This window comes from Lissotriton vulgaris, chromosome 11, assembly GCF_964263255.1.
Source record: "Lissotriton vulgaris chromosome 11, aLisVul1.2, whole genome shotgun sequence".
In the NCBI taxonomy this organism is placed as follows: domain Eukaryota; kingdom Metazoa; phylum Chordata; class Amphibia; order Caudata; family Salamandridae; genus Lissotriton; species Lissotriton vulgaris.
In genome coordinates, this window is record NC_141699.1 from 484,100,790 (window position 1) to 484,125,401 (window position 24,612).

The following is a 24,612-nucleotide window of genomic DNA, read 5'->3' on the forward strand; positions in this document are numbered from 1 at the left end:
CACCGATGAGCGGTAATCAATCACTGCACATTTCTATCCTCGTTTCCCTATATTACGGCGGTGGCAACGGGCCCTTAAGTGTACTCAGAAAGAGTCCAAAAGCTTAAACAAGACACGCTTCATAAAAAAAAGTACTCTTTTCATGACTTGTCTAGATCAGGCAGGACAGGTCCAGACTACGAACCCTTCCGAGCCACCTGCTCTCTAAAACACTTCCTGAGTGTGGAAATTGTCTCAATGTTTACATCTAGTTTGAGTTTTTGCAGTTTAACTCTGTGACTTGATGAGGATTGCGTAATGAGAAGTGAACATTTACTTAACTAAACCAAATGGTGTTCATGCAAAATCTCATGCCGCTGCAAGCAGGATTCAAACCTACGCAGGGAAACCCCATTGGATTTCAAGTCCAACGCCTTAACCACTCGGCCATCACAGCTGCATGAGTATGATGTCACTGTTGTCGTATACGAGCCATGCGCTACTCATGTCAGGTCGAGACCTAAAAAATAAAGTAACGGAAGGACGGGGCACATACCAGCAGTGCCCTGTTGTCCTCACTTATTTCGCATACTTTCATACAATTAATAAAAATAGCAATATGCATCCCTCAAAATGAGTGACAGGGCACAGATGAGCGGTAATCAACCACTGCACATTTCTACCCTCGTTTCCATATATTACGGCGGTGGCAACGGGCCCTTAAGTGTACTCAGAAAGAGTCCAAAAGCCTAAACAAGACACGCTTCATAAAAAAAATTACTCATTTCGTAACTTGTCTAGATCAGGCATGATAGGTCCAGACTACAAACCCTTCCGAGCCACCTGCTCTCTAAAACACTTCCTAGGTGTGGAAATTGTTTCAATGTTTACATCTAGTTTGAGTTTTTGCCATTTAACTCTGTGACTTGATGAGGATTGCGTAACGAGAAGTGAACATTTCCTTAACTAAACCAAATGGTGTTCATGCAAAATCACACTACGCTGCAAGCAGGATTCGAACCTGTGCAGGGAAACCCCATTGGATTTCGAGTCCAACGCCTTAACCACTCGGCCATCGCAGCTGCATGAGTATGATGTCACTGTTGTCGTATACGAGCCATGCTCTGCTCATGTCAGGCGGAGACCAAAAAAATAAAGTAACGGAAGGACGGGGCACGTACCAGCAGTGCCCTGTTGTCCTCACTTATTTTGCATGCTTTCATACAATTAATAAAAATTGCAACATGCATCACTCAAAGTGAGTGAAAGGGCACAGATGAGTGGTAATCAATCACTGCATGTTTCTACCCACTTTTCCCTATATTACGGCGGTGGTAACAGGCCCTTAAGTGTACTAGGAAAGAGTCCAAAAGCCTAAACAAGACATGCATCATAAAAAAAAAGTACTCTTTTCATGACTTGTCGAGATCAGGCAGGACAGGTCCAGACTACAAACCCTTATGAGCCACCAGCTCTCTAAAACACTTCCTGGGTGTGGAAATTGTCTCAATGTTTACATCTAGTTTGAGTTTTTTCCATTTAACTCTGTAACTTGATGAGGATTGCGAACAAGAAGCGAACATTTCCTTAACTAAACCAAATGGTGTTCATGCAAAATCACACTACGCTGCAAGCAGGATTCGAACCTGCGCAGGGAAACCCCATTGGATTTCGAGTCCAACGCCTTAACCACTCGGCCATCGCAGCTGCATTAGTATGATGTCACTGTTGTCGTATACGAGCCATACTCTGCTCATGTCAGGCCGAGACCAAAAAATAAAGTAACAGAAGGACTGGGCACGTACCAGCAGTGCCCTGTTGTCCTCACTTATTTTGCATGCTTTCATACAATTAATAAAAATAGCAACATGCATCACCTAAAGTGAGTGAAAAGGCACAGATGAGTGGTAATCAATCATTGCGCATTTCTACCCTCTTTTCCCTATATTACGGCCGTGGTAACGGGCCCTTAAGTGTACTAAGAAAGAGTCCAAAAGCCTAAACAAGACACGCTTCATAAAAAAATAATTACTCTTTTCATGACTTGTCTAGATCATGCAGGACAGGTCCAGACTACGAACCCTTCCGAGCCACCTGCTCTCTAAAACACTTCCTGGGTGTGGAAATTGTCTCAATGTTTACATCTAGTTTGAGTTTTTGCCGTTTAACTCTGTGACTTGATGAGGATTGCGTAACAAGAAGTAAACATTTACTTAACTAAACCAAATGGTGTTCATGCAAAATCTCATGACGCTGCAAGCAGGATTCGAACCTACGCGGGGAAACCCCATTGGATTTCAAGTCCAACGCCTTAACCACTCGGCCGTCGCAGCTTTGTGAGTATGATGTCACAGTTGTCGTATACGAGCCATGCACTATTCACGTCAGGCCGAGACATAAAAAATAAAGTAACAGAAGGACGGGGCACGTACCAGCAGTGCCCTGTTGTCCTCACTTATTTTGCATGCTTTCATACAATTAATAAAATAGCAATACGCATCACTCAAAGTGAGTGACAGGGCACCGATGAGCGGTAATCAATCACTGCACATTTCTATCCTCGTTTCCCTATATTACGGCGGTGGCAACGGGCCCTTAAGTGTACTCAGAAAGAGTCCAAAAGCTTAAACAAGACACGCTTCATAAAAAAAAGTACTCTTTTCATGACTTGTCTAGATCAGGTAGGACAGGTCCAGACTACGAACCCTTCCGAGCCACCTGCTCTGTAAAACACTTCCTGGGTGTGGAAATTGTCTCAATGTTTACATCTAGTTTGAGTTTTTGCAGTTTAACTCTGTGACTTGATGAGGATTGCGTAATGAGAAGTGAACATTGACTTAACTTAACCAAATAGTGTTCATGCAAAATCTCATGCCGCTGCAAGCAGGTTTCGAACCTACGTGGGGAAACCCCATTCTATTTCAAGTCCAACGCCTTAACCACTCGGCCATCGCAGCTGCGTGAGTATGATGTCACTGTTGTCGTATATGAGCCCTGCGCTACTCATGTCAGGTCGAGACCTAAAAAATAAAGTAACGGAAGGACGGGGCACATACCAGCAGTGCCCTGTTGTCCTCACTTATTTCGCATACTTTCATACAAATAATAAAAATAGCAATACGCATCACTCAGAGTGAGTGACAGGGCACCGATGAGCGGTAATCAATCACTGCACATTTCTATCCTCGTTTCCCTATATTACGGCGGTGGCAACGGGCCCTTAAGTGTACTCAGAAAGAGTCCAAAAGCTTAAAGAAGACACGCTTCATAAAAAAAAGTACTCTTTTCATGACTTGTCTAGATCAGGCAGGACAGGTCCAGACTACAAACCCTTCCGAGCAACCAGCTCTCTAAAACACTTCCTAGGTGTGGAAATTGTTTCAATGTTTACATCTAGTTTGAGTTTTTGCCGTTTAACTCTGTGACTTGATGAGGATTGCGTAACAAGAAGTAAACATTTACTTAACTAAACCAAATGGTGTTCGTGCAAAATCTCATGACGCTGCAAGCAGGATTCGAACCTACGCGGGGAAACCCCATTGGATTTCAAGTCCAATGCCTTAACCACTCGGCCATCGCAGCTGTGTGAGTATGATGTCACAGTTGTCGTATACGAGCCATGCACTACTCACGTCAGGCCGAGACATAAAAAATAAAGTAACAGAAGGACGGGACACGTACCAGCAGTGCCCTGTTGTCCTCACTTATTTGGCATGCTTTCATACAATTAATAAAAATAGCAATACGCATCACTCAAAGTGAGTGACAGGGCACCGATGAGCGGTAATCAATCACTGCACATTTCTACCCTCGTTTCCATATATTACGGCGGTGGCAACGGGCCCTTAAGTGCACTCAGAAAGAGTCCAAAAGCCTAAACAAGACACGCTTCATAAAAAAAAATTACTCATTTCGTAACTTGTCTAGATCAGGCAGGATAGGTCCAGACTACAAACCCTTCCGAGCCACCTGCTCTCTAAAACACTTCCTAGGTGTGGAAATTGTTTCAATGTTTACATCTAGTTTGAGTTTTTGCCGTTTAACTCTGTGACTTGATGAGGATTGCGTAACAAGAAGTAAACATTTACTTAACTAAACCAAATGGTGTTAATGCAAAATCTCATGACGCTGCAAGCAGGATTTGAACCTATGCGGGGAAACCCGATTGGATTTCAAGTCCAACGCCTTAACCACTCGGCCATCGCAGCTGCGTGAGTATGATGTCACAGTTGTCGTATACGAGCCATGCACTACTCACGTCAGGCCGAGACATAAAAAATAAAGTAACAGAAGGACGGGACACGTACCAGCAGTGCCCTGTTGTCCTCACTTATTTGGCATGCTTTCATACAATTAATAAAAATAGCAATACGCATCACTCAAAGTGAGTGACAGGGCACCGATGAGCGGTAATCAATCACTGCACATTTCTATCCTCGTTTCCCTATATTACGGCGGTGGCAACGGGCCCTTAAGTGTACTCAGAAAGAGTCCAAAAGCCTAAACAAGACACGCTTCATAAAAAAAATTACTCATTTCGTAACTTGTCTAGATCAGGCAGGATAGGTCCAGACTACAAACCCTTCCGAGCCACCTGCTCTCTAAAACACTTCCTAGGTGTGGAAATTGTTTTAATGTTTACATCTAGTTTGAGTTTTTGCCATTTAACTCTGTGACTTGATGAGGATTGCGTAACGAGAAGTGAACATTTCCTTAACTAAACCAAATGGAGTTCATGCAAAATCATACTTCGCTGCAAGCAGGATTCGAACCTGCGCAGGGAAACCCCATTGGATTTCGAGTCCAACGCCTTAACCACTCGGCCATCGCAGCTGCATGAGTATGATGTCACTGTTGTCGTATACGAGCCATGTTCTGCTCATGTCAGGCGGAGACCAAAAAAATAAAGTAACGGAAGGACGGGGCACGTACCAGCAGTGCCCTGTTGTCCTCGCTTATTTTGCATGCTTTCATACAATTAATAAAAATAGCAACATGCATCACTCAAAGTGAGTGAAAGGGCACAGATGAGTGGTAATCAATCACTGCATGTTTCTACCCACTTTTCCCTATATTACGGCGGTGGTAACAGGCCCTTAAGTGTACTATGAAAGAGTCCAAAAGCCTAAACAAGACATGCATCATAAAAAAAAGTACTCTTTTCATGACTTGTCTAGATCAGGCAGGACAGGTCCAGACTACAAACCCTTCCGAGCCACCTGCTCTCTAAAACACTTCCTGGGTGTGGAAATTGTCTCAATGTTTACATCTAGTTTGAGTTTTTTCCATTTAACTCTGTGACTTGATGAGGATTGCGAACAAGAAGTGAACATTTCCTTAACTAAACCAAATGGTGTTCATGCAAAATCACACTACGCTGCAAGCAGGATTCGAACCTGCGCAGGGAAACCCCATTGGATTTCGAGTCCAACGCCTCAACCACTCGGCCATCGCAGCTGCATGAGTATGATGTCACTGTTGTCGTATACGAGCCATACTCTGCTCATGTCAGGCCGAGACCAAAAAATAAAGTAACAGAAGGACGGGGCACGTACCAGCAGTGCCCTGTTGTCCTCACTTATTTTGCATGCTTTCATACAATTAATAAAAATAGCAACATGCATCACTCAAAGTGAGTGAAAGGGCACAGATGAGTGGTAATCAATCATTGCGCATTTCTACCCTCTTTTCCCTATATTACAGCGGTGGTAACGGGCCCTTAAGTGTACTAAGAAAGAGTCCAAAAGCCTAAACAAGACACGCTTCATAAAAAAATAATTACTCTTTTCATGACTTGTCTAGATCATGCAGGACAGGTCCAGAATACGAACTCTTCCGAGGCACCTGCTCTCTAAAACACTTCCTGGGTGTGGAAATTGTCTCAATGTTTACATCTAGTTTGAGTTTTTGCCGTTTAACTCTGTGACTTGATGAGGATTGCGTAACAAGAAGTAAACATTTACTTAACTAAACCAAATGGTGTTCATGCAAAATCTCATGACGCTGCAAGCAGGATTCGAACCTACGCGGGGAAACCCCATTGGATTTCAAGTCTAACGCCTTAACCACTCGGCCATCGCAGCTGCGTGAGTAGGATGTCACAGTTGTCGTATACGAGCCATGCACTACTCACGTCAGGCCGAGACATAAAAAATAAAGTAACAGAAGGACAGGGCACGTACCAGCAGTGCCCTGTTGTCCTCACTTATTTTGCATGCTTTCAGACAATTAATAAAAATAGCAATACGCATCACTCAAAGTGAGTGACAGGGCACCGATGAGCGGTAATCAATCACTGCACATTTCTATCCTCGTTTCCCTATATTACGGCGGTGGCAACGGGCCCTTAAGTGTACTCAGAAAGAGTCCAAAAGCTTAAACAAGACACGCTTCATAAAAAAAGTACTCTTTTCATGACTTGTCTAGATCAGGCAGGACAGGTCCAGACTACGAACCCTTCCGAGCCACCTGCTCTCTAAAACACTTCCTGAGTGTGGAAATTGTCTCAATGTTTACATCTAGTATGAGTTTTTGCAGTTTAACTCTGTGACTTGATGAGGATTGCGTAATGAGAAGTGAACATTTACTTAACTAAACCAAATTGTGTTCATGCAAAATCTCATGCCGCTGCAAGCAGGATTCAAACCTACGCGGAGAAACCCCATTGGATTTCAAGTTCAACGCCTTAACCACTCGGCCATCGCAGCTGCGTGAGTATGATGTCACTGTTGTCGTATACGAGCCATGCGCTACTCATGTCAGGTCGAGACCTAAAAAATAAAGTAACGGAAGGACTGGGCACATACCAGCAGTGCCCTGTTGTCCTCACTTATTTCGCATGCTTTCATACAATTAATAAAAATAGCAATATGCATCACTCAAAATGAGTGACAGGGCACAGATGAGCGGTAATCAATCCCTGCACATTTCTACCCTCGTTTCTATATATTACGGCGGTGGCAACGGGCCCTTAAGTGTACTCAGAAAGAGTCCAAAAGCCTAAACAAGACACGCTTCATAAAAAAAATTACTCATTTCGTAACTTGTCTAGATCAGGCAGGATAGGTCCAGACTACAAACCCTTCCGAGCCACCTGCTCTCTAAAACACTTCCTAGGTGTGGAAATTGTTTTAATGTTTACATCTAGTTTGAGTTTTTGCCATTTAACTCTGTGACTTGATGAGGATTGCGTAACGAGAAGTGAACATTTCCTTAACTAAACCAAATGATGTTCATGCAAAATCATACTACGCTGCAAGCAGGATTCGAACCTGCGCAGGGAAACCCCATTGGATTTCGAGTCCAACGCCTTAACCACTCGGCCATCGCAGCTGCATGAGTATGATGTCACTGTTGTCGTATACGAGCCATGCTCTGCTCATGTCAGGCGGAGACCAAAAAAATAAAGTAACGGAAGGACGGGGCACGTACCAGCAGTGCCCTGTTGTCCTCGCTTATTTTGCATGCTTTCATACAATTAATAAAAATAGGAACATGCATCACTCAAAGTGAGTGAAAGGGCACAGATGAGTGGTAATCAATCACTGCATGTTTCTACCCACTTTTCCCTATATTACGGCGGTGGTAACAGGCCCTTAAGTGTACTATGAAAGAGTCCAAAAGCCTAAACAAGACATGCATCATAAAAAAAGTACTCTTTTCATGACTTGTCTAGATCAGGCAGGACAGGTCCAGACTACAAATCCTTCCGAGCCACCAGCTCTCTAAAACACTTCCACTTCCTGGGTGTGGAAATTGTCTCAATGTTTACATCTAGTTTGAGTTTTTTCCATTTAACTCTATGAGTTGATGAGGATTGCGAACAAGAAGTGAACATTTCCTTAACTAAACCAAATGGTGTTCATGCAAAATCACACTACGCTGCAAGCAGGATTCGAACCTGCGCAGGGAAACCCCATTGGATTTCGAGTCCAACGCCTTAACCACTCGGCCATCGCAGCTGCATGAGTATGATGTCACTGTTGTCGTATACGAGCCATACTCTGCTCATGTCAGGCCGAGACCAAAAAATAAAGTAACAGAAGGACGGGGCACGTACCAGCAGTGCCCTGTTGTCCTCACTTATTTTGCATGCTTTCATACAATTAATAAAAATAGCAACATGCATCACTCAAAGTGAGTGAAAGGGCACAGATGAGTGGTAATCAATCATTGCGCATTTCTACCCTCTTTTCCCTATATTACAGCGGTGGTAACGGGCCCTTAAGTGTACTAAGAAAGAGTCCAAAAGCCTAAACAAGACACGCTTCATAAAAAAACAATTACTCTTTTCATGACTTGTCTAGATCATGCAGGACAGGTCCAGACTACGAACTCTTCCGAGGCACCTGCTCTCTAAAACACTTCCTGGGTGTGGAAATTGTCTCAATGTTTACATCTAGTTTGAGTTTTTGCCGTTTAACTCTGTGACTTGATGAGGATTGCGTAACAAGAAGTAAACATTTACTTAACTAAACCAAATGGTGTTCATGCAAAATCTCATGACGCTGCAAGCAGGATTCGAACCTACGCGGGGAAACCCCATTGGATTTCAAGTCCGACGCCTTAACCACTCGGCCATCGCAGCTGCGTGAGTATGATGTCACAGTTGTCGTATACGAGCCATGCACTACTCACGTCAGGCAGAGACATAAAAAATAAAGTAACAGAAGGACGGGGCACGTACCAGCAGTGCCCTGTTGTCCTCACTTATTTTGCATGCTTTCAGACAATTAATAAAAATAGCAATATGCATCACTCAAAGTGAGTGACAGGGCACCGATGAGCGGTGATCAATCACTGCACATTTCTATCCTCGTTTCCCTATATTACGGCGGTGGCAACGGGCCCTTAAGTGTACTCAGAAAGAGTCCAAAAGCTTAAACAAGACACGCTTCATAAAAAAAAGAACTCTTATCATGACTTGTCTAGATCAGGCAGGACAGGTCCAGACTACGAACCCTTCCGAGCCACCTGCTCTCTAAAACACTTCCTGAGTGTGGAAATTGTCTCAATGTTTACATCTAGTTTGAGTTTTTGCAGTTTAACTCTGTGACTTGATGAGGATTGCGTAATGAGAAGTGAACATTTACTTAACTAAACCAAATGGTGTTCATGCAAAATCTCATGCCGCTGCAAGCAGGATTCAAACCTACGCAGGGAAACCCCATTGGATTTCAAGTCCAACGCCTTAACCACTCGGCCATCGCAGCTGCATGAGTATGATGTCACTGTTGTCGTATACGAGCCATGCGCTACTCATGTCAGGTCGAGACCTAAAAAATAAAGTAACGGAAGGACGGGGCACATACCAGCAGTGCCCTGTTGTCCTCACTTATTTCGCATACTTTCATACAATTAATAAAAATAGCAATATACATCCCTCAAAATGAGTGACAGGGCACAGATGAGCGGTAATCAACCACTGCACATTTCTACCCTCGTTTCCATATATTACGGCGGTGGCAACGGGCCCTTAAGTGTACTCAGAAAGAGTCCAAAAGCCTAAACAAGACACGCTTCATAAAAAAAATTACTCATTTCGTAACTTGTCTAGATCAGGCAGGATAGGTCCAGACTACAAACCCTTCCGAGCCACCTGCTCTCTAAAACACTTCCTAGGTGTGGAAATTGTTTCAATGTTTACATCTAGTTTGAGTTTTTGCCATTTAACTCTGTGACTTGATGAGGATTGCGTAACGAGAAGTGAACATTTCCTTAACTAAACCAAATGGTGTTCATGCAAAATCACACTACGCTGCAAGCAGGATTCGAACCTGTGCAGGGAAACCCCATTGGATTTCGAGTCCAACGCCTTAACCACTCGGCCATCGCAGCTGCATGAGTATGATGTCACTGTTGTCGTATACGAGCCATGCTCTGCTCATGTCAGGCGGAGACCAAAAAAATAAAGTAACGGAAGGACGGGGCACGTACCAGCAGTGCCCTGTTGTCCTCACTTATTTTGCATGCTTTCATACAATTAATAAAAATTGCAACATGCATCACTCAAAGTGAGTGAAAGGGCACAGATGAGTGGTAATCAATCACTGCATGTTTCTACCCACTTTTCCCTATATTACGGCGGTGGTAACAGGCCCTTAAGTGTACTAGGAAAGAGTCCAAAAGCCTAAACAAGACATGCATCATAAAAAAAAAGTACTCTTTTCATGACTTGTCGAGATCAGGCAGGACAGGTCCAGACTACAAACCCTTCTGAGCCACCAGCTCTCTAAAACACTTCCTGGGTGTGGAAATTTTCTCAATGTTTACATCTAGTTTGAGTTTTTTCCATTTAACTCTGTAACTTGATGAGGATTGCGAACAAGAAGCGAACATTTCCTTAACTAAACCAAATGGTGTTCATGCAAAATCACACTACGCTGCAAGCAGGATTCGAACCTGCGCAGGGAAACCCCATTGGATTTCGAGTCCAACGCCTTAACCACTCGGCCATCGCAGCTGCATTAGTATGATGTCACTGTTGTCGTATACGAGCCATACTCTGCTCATGTCAGGCCGAGACCAAAAAATAAAGTAACAGAAGGACGGGGCACGTACCAGCAGTGCCCTGTTGTCCTCACTTATTTTGCATGCTTTCATACAATTAATAAAAATAGCAACATGCATCACTCAAAGTGAGTGAAAAGGCACAGATGAGTGGTAATCAATCATTGCGCATTTCTACCCTCTTTTCCCTATATTACGGCCGTGGTAACGGGCCCTTAAGTGTACTAAGAAAGAGTCCAAAAGCCTAAACAAGACACGCTTCATAAAAAAATAATTACTCTTTTCATGACTTGTCTAGATCATGCAGGACAGGTCCAGACTACGAACCCTTCCGAGCCACCTGCTCTCTAAAACACTTCCTGGGTGTGGAAATTGTCTCAATGTTTACATCTAGTTTGAGTTTTTGCCGTTTAACTCTGTGACTTGATGAGGATTGCGTAACAAGAAGTAAACATTTACTTAACTAAACCAAATGGTGTTCATGCAAAACCTCATGACGCTGCAAGCAGGATTCGAACCTACGCGGGGAAACCCCATTGGATTTCAAGTCCAACACCTTAACCACTCGGCCATCGCAGCTGCGTGAGTATGATGTCACAGTTGTCGTATACGAGCCATGCACTACTCACGTCAGGCCGAGACATAAAAAATAAAGTAACAGAAGGACGGGGCACGTACCAGCAGTGCCCTGTTGTCCTCACTTATTTTGCATGCTTTCATACAATTAATAAAATAGCAATACGCATCACTCAAAGTGAGTGACAGGGCACCGATGAGCGGTAATCAATCACTGCACATTTCTATCCTCATTTCCCTATATTACGGCGGTGGCAACGGGCCCTTAAGTGTACTCAGAAAGAGTCCAAAAGCTTAAACAAGACACGCTTCATAAAAAAAAGTACTCTTTTCATGACTTGTCTAGATCAGGTAGGACAGGTCCAGACTACGAACCCTTCCGAGCCACCTGCTCTGTAAAACACTTCCTGGGTGTGGAAATTGTCTCAATGTTTACATCTAGTTTGAGTTTTTGCAGTTTAACTCTGTGACTTGATGAGGATTGCGTAATGAGAAGTGAACATTAACTTAACTTAACCAAATAGTGTTCATGCAAAATCTCATGCCGCTGCAAGCAGGTTTCGAACCTACGTGGGGAAACCCCATTCTATTTCAAGTCCAACGCCTTAACCACTCGGCCATCGCAGCTGCGTGAGTATGATGTCACTGTTGTCGTATACGAGCCCTGCGCTACTCATGTCAGGTCGAGACCTAAAAAATAAAGTAACGGAAGGACGGGGCACATACCAGCAGTGCCCTGTTGTCCTCACTTATTTCGCATACTTTCATACAAATAATAAAAATAGCAATACGCATCACTCAGAGTGAGTGACAGGGCACCGATGAGCGGTAATCAATCACTGCACATTTCTATCCTCGTTTCCCTATATTACGGCGGTGGCAACGGGCCCTTAAGTGTACTCAGAAAGAGTCCAAAAGCTTAAAGAAGACACGCTTCATAAAAAAAAGTACTCTTTTCATGACTTGTCTAGATCAGGCAGGACAGGTCCAGACTACAAACCCTTCCGAGCAACCAGCTCTCTAAAACACTTCCTAGGTGTGGAAATTGTTTCAATGTTTACATCTAGTTTGAGTTTTTGCCGTTTAACTCTGTGACTTGATGAGGATTGCGTAACAAGAAGTAAACATTTACTTAACTAAACCAAATGGTGTTCATGCAAAATCTCATGACGCTGCAAGCAGGATTCGAACCTACGCGGGGAAACCCCATTGGATTTCAAGTCCAATGCCTTAACCACTCGGCCATCGCAGCTGTGTGAGTATGATGTCACAGTTGTCGTATACGAGCCATGCACTACTCACGTCAGGCCGAGACATAAAAAATAAAGTAACAGAAGGACGGGACACGTACCAGCAGTGCCCTGTTGTCCTCACTTATTTGGCATGCTTTCATACAATTAATAAAAATAGCAATACGCATCACTCAAAGTGAGTGACAGGGCACCGATGAGCGGTAATCAATCACTGCACATTTCTACCCTCGTTTCCATATATTACGGCGGTGGCAACGGGCCCTTAAGTGTACTCAGAAAGAGTCCAAAAGCCTAAACAAGACACGCTTCATAAAAAAAAATTACTCATTTCGTAACTTGTCTAGATCAGGCAGGATAGGTCCAGACTACAAACCCTTCCGAGCCACCTGCTCTCTAAAACACTTCCTAGGTGTGGAAATTGTTTCAATGTTTACATCTAGTTTGAGTTTTTGCCGTTTAACTCTGTGACTTGATGAGGATTGCGTAACAAGAAGTAAACATTTACTTAACTAAACCAAATGGTGTTCATGCAAAATCTCATGACGCTGCAAGCAGGATTTGAACCTACGCGGGGAAACCCGATTGGATTTCAAGTCCAACGCCTTAACCACTCGGCCATCGCAGCTGCGTGAGTATGATGTCACAGTTGTCGTATACGAGCCATGCACTACTCACGTCAGGCCGAGACATAAAAAATAAAGTAACAGAAGGACGGGGCACGTACCAGCAGTGCCCTGTTGTCCTCACCTATTTTGCATGCTTTGATACAATTAATAAAAATAGCAATACGCATCACTCAAAGTGAGTGACAGGGCACCGATGAGCGGTAATCAATCACTGCACATTTCTATCCTCGTTTCCCTATATTACGGCGGTGGCAACGGGCCCTTAAGTGTACTCAGAAAGAGTCCAAAAGCTTAAACAAGACACGCTTCATAAAAAAAGTACTCTTTTCATGACTTGTCTAGATCAGGCAGGACAGGTCCAGACTACGAACCCTTTCGAGCCACCTGCTCTCTAAAACCCTTCCTGAGTGTGGAAATTGTCTCAATGTTTACATCTAGTATGAGTTTTTGCAGTTTAACTCTGTGACTTGATGAGGATTGCGTAATGAGAAGTGAACATTTACTTAACTAAACCAAATTGTGTTCATGCAAAATCTCATGCCGCTGCAAGCAGGATTCAAACCTACGCGGAGAAACCCCATTGGATTTCAAGTCCAACGCCTTAACCACTCGGCCATCGCAGCTGCGTGAGTATGATGTCACAGTTGTCGTATACGAGCCATGCGCTACTCATGTCAGGTCGAGACCTAAAAAATAAAGTAACGGAAGGACGGGGCACATACCAGCAGTGCCCTGTTGTCCTCACTTATTTCGCATGCTTTCATACAATTAATAAAAATAGCAATATGCATCACTCAAAATGAGTGACAGGGCACAGATGAGCGGTAATCAATCACTGCACATTTCTACCCTCGCTTCTATATATTACGGCGGTGGCAACGGGCCCTTAAGTGTACTCAGAAAGAGTCCAAAAGCCTAAACAAGACACGCTTCATAAAAAAAATTACTCATTTCGTAACTTGTCTAGATCAGGCAGGATAGGTCCAGACTACAAACCCTTCCGAGCCACCTGCTCTCTAAAACACTTCCTAGGTGTGGAAATTGTTTTAATGTTTACATCTAGTTTGAGTTTTTGCCATTTAACTCTGTGACTTGATGAGGATTGCGTAACGAGAAGTGAACATTTCCTTAACTAAACCAAATGGAGTTCATGCAAAATCATACTTCGCTGCAAGCAGGATTCGAACCTGCGCAGGGAAACCCCATTGGATTTCGAGTCCAACGCCTTAACCACTCGGCCATCGCAGCTGCATGAGTATGATGTCACTGTTGTCGTATACGAGCCATGTTCTGCTCATGTCAGGCGGAGACCAAAAAAATAAAGTAACGGAAGGACGGGGCACGTACCAGCAGTGCCCTGTTGTCCTCGCTTATTTTGCATGCTTTCATACAATTAATAAAAATAGCAACATGCATCACTCAAAGTGAGTGAAAGGGCACAGATGAGTGGTAATCAATCACTGCATGTTTCTACCCACTTTTCCCTATATTACGGCGGTGGTAACAGGCCCTTAAGTGTACTATGAAAGAGTCCAAAAGCCTAAACAAGACATGCATCATAAAAAAAAGTACTCTTTTCATGACTTGTCTAGATCAGGCAGGACAGGTCCAGACTACAAACCCTTCCGAGCCACCTGCTCTCTAAAACACTTCCTGGGTGTGGAAATTGTCTCAATGTTTACATCTAGTTTGAGTTTTTTCCATTTAACTCTGTGACTTGATGAGGATTGCGAACAAGAAGTGAACATTTCCTTAACTAAACCAAATGGTGTTCATGCAAAATCACACTACGCTGCAAGCAGGATTCGAACCTGCGCAGGGAAACCCCATTGGATTTCGAGTCCAACGCCTCAACCACTCGGCCATCGCAGCTGCATGAGTATGATGTCACTGTTGTCGTATACGAGCCATACTCTGCTCATGTCAGGCCGAGACCAAAAAATAAAGTAACAGAAGGACGGGGCACGTACCAGCAGTGCCCTGTTGTCCTCACTTATTTTGCATGCTTTCATACAATTAATAAAAATAGCAACATGCATCACTCAAAGTGAGTGAAAGGGCACAGATGAGTGGTAATCAATCATTGCGCATTTCTACCCTCTTTTCCCTATATTACAGCGGTGGTAACGGGCCCTTAAGTGTACTAAGAAAGAGTCCAAAAGCCTAAACAAGACACGCTTCATAAAAAAATAATTACTCTTTTCATGACTTGTCTAGATCATGCAGGACAGGTCCAGAATACGAACTCTTCCGAGGCACCTGCTCTCTAAAACACTTCCTGGGTGTGGAAATTGTCTCAATGTTTACATCTAGTTTGAGTTTTTGCCGTTTAACTCTGTGACTTGATGAGGATTGCGTAACAAGAAGTAAACATTTACTTAACTAAACCAAATGGTGTTCATGCAAAATCTCATGACGCTGCAAGCAGGATTCGAACCTACGCGGGGAAACCCCATTGGATTTCAAGTCTAACGCCTTAACCACTCGGCCATCGCAGCTGCGTGAGTAGGATGTCACAGTTGTCGTATACGAGCCATGCACTACTCACGTCAGGCCGAGACATAAAAAATAAAGTAACAGAAGGACAGGGCACGTACCAGCAGTGCCCTGTTGTCCTCACTTATTTTGCATGCTTTCAGACAATTAATAAAAATAGCAATACGCATCACTCAAAGTGAGTGACAGGGCACCGATGAGCGGTAATCAATCACTGCACATTTCTATCCTCGTTTCCCTATATTACGGCGGTGGCAACGGGCCCTTAAGTGTACTCAGAAAGAGTCCAAAAGCTTAAACAAGACACGCTTCATAAAAAAAAGTACTCTTTTCATGACTTGTCTAGATCAGGCAGGACAGGTCCAGACTACGAACCCTTCCGAGCCACCTGCTCTCTAAAACACTTCCTGAGTGTGGAAATTGTCTCAATGTTTACATCTAGTTTGAGTTTTTGCAGTTTAACTCTGTGACTTGATGAGGATTGCGTAATGAGAAGTGAAAATTTACTTAACTAAACCAAATGGTGTTCATGCAAAATCTCATGCCGCTGCAAGCAGGATTCAAACCTACGCAGGGAAACCCCATTGGATTTCAAGTCCAACGCCTTAACCACTCGGCCATCACAGCTGCATGAGTATGATGTCACTGTTGTCGTATACGAGCCATGCACTACTCATGTCAGGTCGAGACCTAAAAAATAAAGTAACGGAAGGACGGGGCACATACCAGCAGTGCCCTGTTGTCCTCACTTATTTCGCATACTTTCATACAATTAATAAAAATAGCAATATGCATCCCTCAAAATGAGTGACAGGGCACAGATGAGCGGTAATCAACCACTGCACATTTCTACCCTCGTTTCCATATATTACGGCGGTGGCAACGGGCCCTTAAGTGTACTCAGAAAGAGTCCAAAAGCCTAAACAAGACACGCTTCATAAAAAAAATTACTCATTTCGTAACTTGTCTAGATCAGGCAGGATAGGTCCAGACTACAAACCCTTCCGAGCCACCTGCTCTCTAAAACACTTCCTAGGTGTGGAAATTGTTTCAATGTTTACATCTAGTTTGAGTTTTTGCCATTTAACTCTGTGACTTGATGAGGATTGCGTAACGAGAAGTGAACATTTCCTTAACTAAACCAAATGGTGTTCATGCAAAATCACACTACGCTGCAAGCAGGATTCGACCCTGTGCAGGGAAACCCCATTGGATTTCGAGTCCAACGCCTTAACCACTCGGCCATCGCAGCTGCATGAGTATGATGTCACTGTTGTCGTATACGAGCCATGCTCTGCTCATGTCAGGCGGAGACCAAAAAAATAAAGTAACGGAAGGACGGGGCACGTACCAGCAGTGCCCTGTTGTCCTCACTTATTTTGCATGCTTTCATACAATTAATAAAAATTGCAACATGCATCACTCAAAGTGAGTGAAAGGGCACAGATGAGTGGTAATCAATCACTGCATGTTTCTACCCACTTTTCCCTATATTACGGCGGTGGTAACAGGCCCTTAAGTGTACTAGGAAAGAGTCCAAAAGCCTAAACAAGACATGCATCATAAAAAAAAAGTACTCTTTTCATGACTTGTCGAGATCAGGCAGGACAGGTCCAGACTACAAACCCTTCTGAGCCACCAGCTCTCTAAAACACTTCCTGGGTGTGGAAATTGTCTCAATGTTTACATCTAGTTTGAGTTTTTTCCATTTAACTCTGTAACTTGATGAGGATTGCGAACAAGAAGCGAACATTTCCTTAACTAAACCAAATGGTGTTCATGCAAAATCACACTACGCTGCAAGCAGGATTCGAACCTGCGCAGGGAAACCCCATTGGATTTCGAGTCCAACGCCTTAACCACTCGGCCATCGCAGCTGCATTAGTATGATGTCACTGTTGTCGTATACGAGCCATACTCTGCTCATGTCAGGCCGAGACCAAAAAATAAAGTAACAGAAAGACTGGGCACGTACCAGCAGTGCCCTGTTGTCCTCACTTATTTTGCATGCTTTCATACAATTAATAAAAATAGCAACATGCATCACTCAAAGTGAGTGAAAAGGCACAGATGAGTGGTAATCAATCATTGCGCATTTCTACCCTCTTTTCCCTATATTACGGCCGTGGTAACGGGCCCTTAAGTGTACTAAGAAAGAGTCCAAAAGCCTAAACAAGACACGCTTCATAAAAAAATAATTACTCTTTTCATGACTTGTCTAGATCATGCAGGACAGGTCCAGACTACGAACCCTTCCGAGCCACCTGCTCTCTAAAACACTTCCTGGGTGTGGAAATTGTCTCAATGTTTACATCTAGTTTGAGTTTTTGCCGTTTAACTCTGTGACTTGATGAGGATTGCGTAACAAGAAGTAAACATTTACTTAACTAAACCAAATGGTGTTCATGCAAAATCTCATGACGCTGCAAGCAGGATTCGAACCTACGCGGGGAAACCCCATTGGATTTCATGTCCAATGCCTTAACCACTCGGCCATCGCAGCTTTGTGAGTATGATGTCACAGTTGTCGTATACGAGCCATGCACTATTCACGTCAGGCCGAGACATAAAAAATAAAGTAACAGAAGGACGGGGCACGTACCAGCAGTGCCCTGTTGTCCTCACTTATTTTGCATGCTTTCATACAATTAATAAAATAGCAATACGCATCACTCAAAGTGAGTGACAGGGCACCGATGAGCGGTAATCAATCACTGCACATTTCTATCCTCGTTTCCCTATATTACGGCGGTGGCAACGGGCCCTTAAGTGTACTCAGAAAGAGTCCAAAAGCTTAAACAAGACACGCTTCATAAAAAAAAGTACTCTTTTCATGACTTGTCTAGATCAGGTAGGACAGGTCCAGACTACGAACCCTTCCGAGCCACCTGCTCTGTAAAACACTTCCTGGGTGTGGAAATTGTCTCAATGTTTACATCTAGTTTGAGTTTTTGCAGTTTAACTCTGTGACTTGATGAGGATTGCGTAATGAGAAGTGAACATTAACTTAACTTAACCAAATAGTGTTCATGCAAAATCTCATGCCGCTGCAAGCAGGTTTAGAACCTACGTGGGGAAACCCCATTCTATTTCAAGTCCAACGCCTTAACCACTCGGCCATCGCAGCTGCGTGAGTATGATGTCACTGTTGTCGTATATGAGCCCTGCGCTACTCATGTCAGGTCGAGACCTAAAAAATAAAGTAACGGAAGGACGGGGCACATACCAGCAGTGCCCTGTTGTCCTCACTTATTTCGCATACTTTCATACAAATAATAAAAATAGCAATACGCATCACTCAGAGTGAGTGACAGGGCACCGATGAGCGGTAATCAATCACTGCACATTTCTATCCTCGTTTCCCTATATTACGGCGGTGGCAACGGGCCCTTAAGTGTACTCAGAAAGAGTCCAAAAGCTTAAAGAAGACACGCTTCATAAAAAAAAGTACTCTTTTCATGACTTGTCTAGATCAGGCAGGACAGGTCCAGACTACAAACCCTTCCGAGCAACCAGCTCTCTAAAACACTTCCTAGGTGTGGAAATTGTTTCAATGTTTACATCTAGTTTGAGTTTTTGCCGTTTAACTCTGTGACTTGATGAGGATTGCGTAACAAGAAGTAAACATTTACTTAACTAAACCAAATGGTGTTCGTGCAAAATCTCATGACGCTGCAAGCAGGATTCGAACCTACGCGGGGAAACCCCATTGGATTTCAAGTCCAATGCCTTAACCACTCGGCCATCGCAGCTGTGTGAGTATGATGTCACAGTTGTCGTATACGAGCCATGCACTACTCACGTCAGGCCGAGACATAAAAAATAAAGTAACAGAAGGACGGGACACGTACCAGCAGTGCCCTGTTGTCCTCACTTATTTGGCATGCTTTCATACAATTAATAAAAATAGCAATACGCATCACTCAAAGTGAGTGACAGGGCACCGATGAGCGGTAATCAATCACTGCACATTTCTACCCTCGTTTCCATATATTACGGCGGTGGCAACGGGCCCTTAAGTGTACTCAGAAAGAGTCCAAAAGCCTAAACAAGACACGCTTCATAAAAAAAAATTACTAATTTCGTAACTTGTCTAGATCAGGCAGGATAGGTCCAGACTACAAACCCTTCCGAGCCACCTGCTCTCTAAAACACTTCCTAGGTGTGGAAATTGTTTCAATGTTTACAACTAGTTTGAGTTTTTGCCGTTTAACTCTGTGACTTGATGAGGATTGCGTAACAAGAAGTAAACATTTACTTAACTAAACCAAATGGTGTTCATGCAAAATCTCATGACGCTGCAAGCAGGATTTGAACCTACGCGGGGAAACCCGATTGGATTTCAAGTCCAACGCCTTAACCACTCGGCCATCGCAGCTGCGTGAGTATGATGTCACAGTTGTCGTATACGAGCCATGCACTACTCACGTCAGGCCGAGACATAAAAAATAAAGTAACAGAAGGACGGGGCACGTACCAGCAGTGCCCTGTTGTCCTCACCTATTTTGCATGCTTTGATACAATTAATAAAAATAGCAATACGCATCACTCAAAGTGAGTGACAGGGCACCGATGAGCGGTAATCAATCACTGCACATTTCTATCCTCGTTTCCCTATATTACGGCGGTGGCAACGGGCCCTTAAGTGTACTCAGAAAGAGTCCAAAAGCTTAAACAAGACACGCTTCATAAAAAAAGTACTCTTTTCATGACTTGTCTAGATCAGGCAGGACAGGTCCAGACTACGAACCCTTTCGAGCCACCTGCTCTCTAAAACACTTCCTGAGTGTGGAAATTGTCTCAATGTTTACATCTAGTATGAGTTTTTGCAGTTTAACTCTGTGACTTGATGAGGATTGCGTAATGAGAAGTGAACATTTACTTAACTAAACCAAATTGTGTTCATGCAAAATCTCATGCCGCTGCAAGCAGGATTCAAACCTACGCGGAGAAACCCCATTGGATTTCAAGTCCAACGCCTTAACCACTCGGCCATCGCAGCTGCGTGAGTATGATGTCACAGTTGTCGTATACGAGCCATGCGCTACTCATGTCAGGTCGAGACCTAAAAAATAAAGTAACGGAAGGACGGGGCACATACCAGCAGTGCCCTGTTGTCCTCACTTATTTCGCATGCTTTCATACAATTAATAAAAATAGCAATATGCATCACTCAAAATGAGTGACAGGGCACAGATGAGCGGTAATCAATCACTGCACATTTCTACCCTCGTTTCTATATATTACGGCGGTGGCAACGGGCCCTTAAGTGTACTCAGAAAGAGTCCAAAAGCCTAAACAAGACACGCTTCATAAAAAAAATTACTCATTTCGTAACTTGTCTAGATCAGGCAGGATAGGTCCAGACTACAAACCCTTCCGAGCCACCTGCTCTCTAAAACACTTCCTAGGTGTGGAAATTGTTTTAATGTTTACATCTAGTTTGAGTTTTTGCCATTTAACTCTGTGACTTGATGAGGATTGCGTAACGAGAAGTGAACATTTCCTTAACTAAACCAAATGGAGTTCATGCAAAATCATACTTCGCTGCAAGCAGGATTCGAACCTGCGCAGGGAAACCCCATTGGATTTCGAGTCCAACGCCTTAACCACTCGGCCATCGCAGCTGCATGAGTATGATGTCACTGTTGTCGTATACGAGCCATGTTCTGCTCATGTCAGGCGGAGACCAAAAAAATAAAGTAACGGAAGGACGGGGCACGTACCAGCAGTGCCCTGTTGTCCTCGCTTATTTTGCATGCTTTCATACAATTAATAAAAATAGCAACATGCATCACTCAAAGTGAGTGAAAGGGCACAGATGAGTGGTAATCAATCACTGCATGTTTCTACCCACTTTTCCCTATATTACGGCGGTGGTAACAGGCCCTTAAGTGTACTATGAAAGAGTCCAAAAGCCTAAACAAGACATGCATCATAAAAAAAAGTACTCTTTTCATGACTTGTCTAGATCAGGCAGGACAGGTCCAGACTACAAACCCTTCCGAGCCACCTGCTCTCTAAAACACTTCCTGGGTGTGGAAATTGTCTCAATGTTTACATCTAGTTTGAGTTTTTTCCATTTAACTCTGTGACTTGATGAGGATTGCGAACAAGAAGTGAACATTTCCTTAACTAAACCAAATGGTGTTCATGCAAAATCACACTACGCTGCAAGCAGGATTCGAACCTGCGCAGGGAAACCCCATTGGATTTCGAGTCCAACGCCTCAACCACTCGGCCATCGCAGCTGCATGAGTATGATGTCACTGTTGTCGTATACGAGCCATACTCTGCTCATGTCAGGCCGAGACCAAAAAATAAAGTAACAGAAGGACGGGGCACGTACCAGCAGTGCCCTGTTGTCCTCACTTATTTTGCATGCTTTCATACAATTAATAAAAATAGCAACATGCATCACTCAAAGTGAGTGAAAGGGCACAGATGAGTGGTAATCAATCATTGCGCATTTCTACCCTCTTTTCCCTATATTACAGCGGTGGTAACGGGCCCTTAAGTGTACTAAGAAAGAGTCCAAAAGCCTAAACAAGACACGCTTCATAAAAAAATAATTACTCTTTTCATGACTTGTCTAGATCATGCAGGACAGGTCCAGAATACGAACTCTTCCGAGGCACCTGCTCTCTAAAACACTTCCTGGGTGTGGAAATTGTCTCAATGTTTACATCTAGTTTGAGTTTTTGCCGTTTAACTCTGTGACTTGATGAGGATTGCGTAACAAGAAGTAAACATTTACTTAACTAAACCAAATGGTGTTCATGCAAAATCTCATGACGCTGCAAGCAGGATTCGAACCTACGCGGGGAAACCCCATTGGATTTCAAGTCTAACGCCTTAACCACTCGGCCATCGCAGCTGCGTGAGTAGGATGTCACAGTTGTCGTATACGAGCCATGCACTACTCACGTCAGGCCGAGACATAAAAAATAAAGTAACAGAAGGACAGGGCACGTACCAGCAGTGCCCTGTTGTCCTCACTTATTTTGCATGCTTTCAGACAATTAATAAAAATAGCAATACGCATCACTCAAAGTGAGTGACAGGGCACCGATGAGCGGTAATCAATCACTGCACATTTCTATCCTCGTTTCCCTATATTACGGCGGTGGCAACGGGCCCTTAAGTGTACTCAGAAAGAGTCCAAAAGCTTAAACAAGACACGCTTCATAAAAAAAAGTACTCTTTTCATGACTTGTCTAGATCAGGCAGGACAGGTCCAGACTACGAACCCTTCCGAGCCACCTGCTCTCTAAAACACTTCCTGAGTGTGGAAATTGTCTCAATGTTTACATCTAGTTTGAGTTTTTGCAGTTTAACTCTGTGACTTGATGAGGATTGCGTAATGAGAAGTGAAAATTTACTTAACTAAACCAAATGGTGTTCATGCAAAATCTCATGCCGCTGCAAGCAGGATTCAAACCTACGCAGGGAAACCCCATTGGATTTCAAGTCCAACGCCTTAACCACTCGGCCATCACAGCTGCATGAGTATGATGTCACTGTTGTCGTATACGAGCCATGCACTACTCATGTCAGGTCGAGACCTAAAAAATAAAGTAACGGAAGGACGGGGCACATACCAGCAGTGCCCTGTTGTCCTCACTTATTTCGCATACTTTCATACAATTAATAAAAATAGCAATATGCATCCCTCAAAATGAGTGACAGGGCACAGATGAGCGGTAATCAACCACTGCACATTTCTACCCTCGTTTCCATATATTACGGCGGTGGCAACGGGCCCTTAAGTGTACTCAGAAAGAGTCCAAAAGCCTAAACAAGACACGCTTCATAAAAAAAATTACTCATTTCGTAACTTGTCTAGATCAGGCAGGATAGGTCCAGACTACAAACCCTTCCGAGCCACCTGCTCTCTAAAACACTTCCTAGGTGTGGAAATTGTTTCAATGTTTACATCTAGTTTGAGTTTTTGCCATTTAACTCTGTGACTTGATGAGGATTGCGTAACGAGAAGTGAACATTTCCTTAACTAAACCAAATGGTGTTCATGCAAAATCACACTACGCTGCAAGCAGGATTCGACCCTGTGCAGGGAAACCCCATTGGATTTCGAGTCCAACGCCTTAACCACTCGGCCATCGCAGCTGCATGAGTATGATGTCACTGTTGTCGTATACGAGCCATGCTCTGCTCATGTCAGGCGGAGACCAAAAAAATAAAGTAACGGAAGGACGGGGCACGTACCAGCAGTGCCCTGTTGTCCTCACTTATTTTGCATGCTTTCATACAATTAATAAAAATTGCAACATGCATCACTCAAAGTGAGTGAAAGGGCACAGATGAGTGGTAATCAATCACTGCATGTTTCTACCCACTTTTCCCTATATTACGGCGGTGGTAACAGGCCCTTAAGTGTACTAGGAAAGAGTCCAAAAGCCTAAACAAGACATGCATCATAAAAAAAAAGTACTCTTTTCATGACTTGTCGAGATCAGGCAGGACAGGTCCAGACTACAAACCCTTCTGAGCCACCAGCTCTCTAAAACACTTCCTGGGTGTGGAAATTGTCTCAATGTTTACATCTAGTTTGAGTTTTTTCCATTTAACTCTGTAACTTGATGAGGATTGCGAACAAGAAGCGAACATTTCCTTAACTAAACCAAATGGTGTTCATGCAAAATCACACTACGCTGCAAGCAGGATTCGAACCTGCGCAGGGAAACCCCATTGGATTTCGAGTCCAACGCCTTAACCACTCGGCCATCGCAGCTGCATTAGTATGATGTCACTGTTGTCGTATACGAGCCATACTCTGCTCATGTCAGGCCGAGACCAAAAAATAAAGTAACAGAAGGACTGGGCACGTACCAGCAGTGCCCTGTTGTCCTCACTTATTTTGCATGCTTTCATACAATTAATAAAAATAGCAACATGCATCACTCAAAGTGAGTGAAAAGGCACAGATGAGTGGTAATCAATCATTGCGCATTTCTACCCTCTTTTCCCTATATTACGGCCGTGGTAACGGGCCCTTAAGTGTACTAAGAAAGAGTCCAAAAGCCTAAACAAGACACGCTTCATAAAAAAATAATTACTCTTTTCATGACTTGTCTAGATCATGCAGGACAGGTCCAGACTACGAACCCTTCCGAGCCACCTGCTCTCTAAAACACTTCCTGGGTGTGGAAATT

General features: G+C 43.6%; 29 non-coding genes across 29 annotated transcripts; all 29 read right to left on the reverse strand.

Moving 5' to 3' along the window:
• Window positions 1–979: 979 nt before the first annotated feature.
• On the reverse strand, window positions 980–1,061 carry TRNAS-CGA (transfer RNA serine (anticodon CGA)). Its single transcript has one exon. It is a non-coding gene; the product is annotated as a tRNA-Ser (tRNA).
• Window positions 1,062–1,604: 543 nt separating this feature from the next.
• Window positions 1,605–1,686, reverse strand: TRNAS-CGA (transfer RNA serine (anticodon CGA)). The gene has a single exon. It is a non-coding gene; the product is annotated as a tRNA-Ser (tRNA).
• Window positions 1,687–2,230: 544 nt separating this feature from the next.
• Window positions 2,231–2,312, reverse strand: TRNAS-UGA (transfer RNA serine (anticodon UGA)). The gene has a single exon. It is a non-coding gene; the product is annotated as a tRNA-Ser (tRNA).
• Window positions 2,313–3,479: 1,167 nt separating this feature from the next.
• Window positions 3,480–3,561, reverse strand: TRNAS-UGA (transfer RNA serine (anticodon UGA)). The gene has a single exon. It is a non-coding gene; the product is annotated as a tRNA-Ser (tRNA).
• A 1,169-nt stretch (window positions 3,562–4,730) lies between these two features.
• On the reverse strand, window positions 4,731–4,812 carry TRNAS-CGA (transfer RNA serine (anticodon CGA)). The gene has a single exon. It is a non-coding gene; the product is annotated as a tRNA-Ser (tRNA).
• Window positions 4,813–5,354: 542 nt separating this feature from the next.
• Window positions 5,355–5,436, reverse strand: TRNAS-CGA (transfer RNA serine (anticodon CGA)). Its single transcript has one exon. It is a non-coding gene; the product is annotated as a tRNA-Ser (tRNA).
• Window positions 5,437–5,980: 544 nt separating this feature from the next.
• TRNAS-UGA (transfer RNA serine (anticodon UGA)) lies at window positions 5,981–6,062 on the reverse strand. Its single transcript has one exon. It is a non-coding gene; the product is annotated as a tRNA-Ser (tRNA).
• A 1,167-nt stretch (window positions 6,063–7,229) lies between these two features.
• On the reverse strand, window positions 7,230–7,311 carry TRNAS-CGA (transfer RNA serine (anticodon CGA)). Its single transcript has one exon. It is a non-coding gene; the product is annotated as a tRNA-Ser (tRNA).
• A 547-nt stretch (window positions 7,312–7,858) lies between these two features.
• Window positions 7,859–7,940, reverse strand: TRNAS-CGA (transfer RNA serine (anticodon CGA)). The gene has a single exon. It is a non-coding gene; the product is annotated as a tRNA-Ser (tRNA).
• A 544-nt stretch (window positions 7,941–8,484) lies between these two features.
• TRNAS-UGA (transfer RNA serine (anticodon UGA)) lies at window positions 8,485–8,566 on the reverse strand. The gene has a single exon. It is a non-coding gene; the product is annotated as a tRNA-Ser (tRNA).
• Window positions 8,567–9,109: 543 nt separating this feature from the next.
• On the reverse strand, window positions 9,110–9,191 carry TRNAS-UGA (transfer RNA serine (anticodon UGA)). Its single transcript has one exon. It is a non-coding gene; the product is annotated as a tRNA-Ser (tRNA).
• A 543-nt stretch (window positions 9,192–9,734) lies between these two features.
• On the reverse strand, window positions 9,735–9,816 carry TRNAS-CGA (transfer RNA serine (anticodon CGA)). Its single transcript has one exon. It is a non-coding gene; the product is annotated as a tRNA-Ser (tRNA).
• A 543-nt stretch (window positions 9,817–10,359) lies between these two features.
• TRNAS-CGA (transfer RNA serine (anticodon CGA)) lies at window positions 10,360–10,441 on the reverse strand. Its single transcript has one exon. It is a non-coding gene; the product is annotated as a tRNA-Ser (tRNA).
• Window positions 10,442–10,985: 544 nt separating this feature from the next.
• On the reverse strand, window positions 10,986–11,067 carry TRNAS-UGA (transfer RNA serine (anticodon UGA)). The gene has a single exon. It is a non-coding gene; the product is annotated as a tRNA-Ser (tRNA).
• Window positions 11,068–12,234: 1,167 nt separating this feature from the next.
• Window positions 12,235–12,316, reverse strand: TRNAS-UGA (transfer RNA serine (anticodon UGA)). The gene has a single exon. It is a non-coding gene; the product is annotated as a tRNA-Ser (tRNA).
• Window positions 12,317–12,860: 544 nt separating this feature from the next.
• On the reverse strand, window positions 12,861–12,942 carry TRNAS-UGA (transfer RNA serine (anticodon UGA)). Its single transcript has one exon. It is a non-coding gene; the product is annotated as a tRNA-Ser (tRNA).
• A 1,167-nt stretch (window positions 12,943–14,109) lies between these two features.
• Window positions 14,110–14,191, reverse strand: TRNAS-CGA (transfer RNA serine (anticodon CGA)). The gene has a single exon. It is a non-coding gene; the product is annotated as a tRNA-Ser (tRNA).
• Window positions 14,192–14,733: 542 nt separating this feature from the next.
• TRNAS-CGA (transfer RNA serine (anticodon CGA)) lies at window positions 14,734–14,815 on the reverse strand. Its single transcript has one exon. It is a non-coding gene; the product is annotated as a tRNA-Ser (tRNA).
• A 544-nt stretch (window positions 14,816–15,359) lies between these two features.
• On the reverse strand, window positions 15,360–15,441 carry TRNAS-UGA (transfer RNA serine (anticodon UGA)). Its single transcript has one exon. It is a non-coding gene; the product is annotated as a tRNA-Ser (tRNA).
• A 1,168-nt stretch (window positions 15,442–16,609) lies between these two features.
• On the reverse strand, window positions 16,610–16,691 carry TRNAS-CGA (transfer RNA serine (anticodon CGA)). The gene has a single exon. It is a non-coding gene; the product is annotated as a tRNA-Ser (tRNA).
• Window positions 16,692–17,234: 543 nt separating this feature from the next.
• TRNAS-CGA (transfer RNA serine (anticodon CGA)) lies at window positions 17,235–17,316 on the reverse strand. The gene has a single exon. It is a non-coding gene; the product is annotated as a tRNA-Ser (tRNA).
• A 544-nt stretch (window positions 17,317–17,860) lies between these two features.
• Window positions 17,861–17,942, reverse strand: TRNAS-UGA (transfer RNA serine (anticodon UGA)). The gene has a single exon. It is a non-coding gene; the product is annotated as a tRNA-Ser (tRNA).
• Window positions 17,943–19,109: 1,167 nt separating this feature from the next.
• TRNAS-UGA (transfer RNA serine (anticodon UGA)) lies at window positions 19,110–19,191 on the reverse strand. The gene has a single exon. It is a non-coding gene; the product is annotated as a tRNA-Ser (tRNA).
• A 544-nt stretch (window positions 19,192–19,735) lies between these two features.
• TRNAS-UGA (transfer RNA serine (anticodon UGA)) lies at window positions 19,736–19,817 on the reverse strand. The gene has a single exon. It is a non-coding gene; the product is annotated as a tRNA-Ser (tRNA).
• Window positions 19,818–20,984: 1,167 nt separating this feature from the next.
• On the reverse strand, window positions 20,985–21,066 carry TRNAS-CGA (transfer RNA serine (anticodon CGA)). Its single transcript has one exon. It is a non-coding gene; the product is annotated as a tRNA-Ser (tRNA).
• Window positions 21,067–21,608: 542 nt separating this feature from the next.
• On the reverse strand, window positions 21,609–21,690 carry TRNAS-CGA (transfer RNA serine (anticodon CGA)). The gene has a single exon. It is a non-coding gene; the product is annotated as a tRNA-Ser (tRNA).
• Window positions 21,691–22,234: 544 nt separating this feature from the next.
• Window positions 22,235–22,316, reverse strand: TRNAS-UGA (transfer RNA serine (anticodon UGA)). The gene has a single exon. It is a non-coding gene; the product is annotated as a tRNA-Ser (tRNA).
• A 1,168-nt stretch (window positions 22,317–23,484) lies between these two features.
• On the reverse strand, window positions 23,485–23,566 carry TRNAS-CGA (transfer RNA serine (anticodon CGA)). Its single transcript has one exon. It is a non-coding gene; the product is annotated as a tRNA-Ser (tRNA).
• Window positions 23,567–24,109: 543 nt separating this feature from the next.
• On the reverse strand, window positions 24,110–24,191 carry TRNAS-CGA (transfer RNA serine (anticodon CGA)). The gene has a single exon. It is a non-coding gene; the product is annotated as a tRNA-Ser (tRNA).
• Window positions 24,192–24,612: the final 421 nt, after the last annotated feature.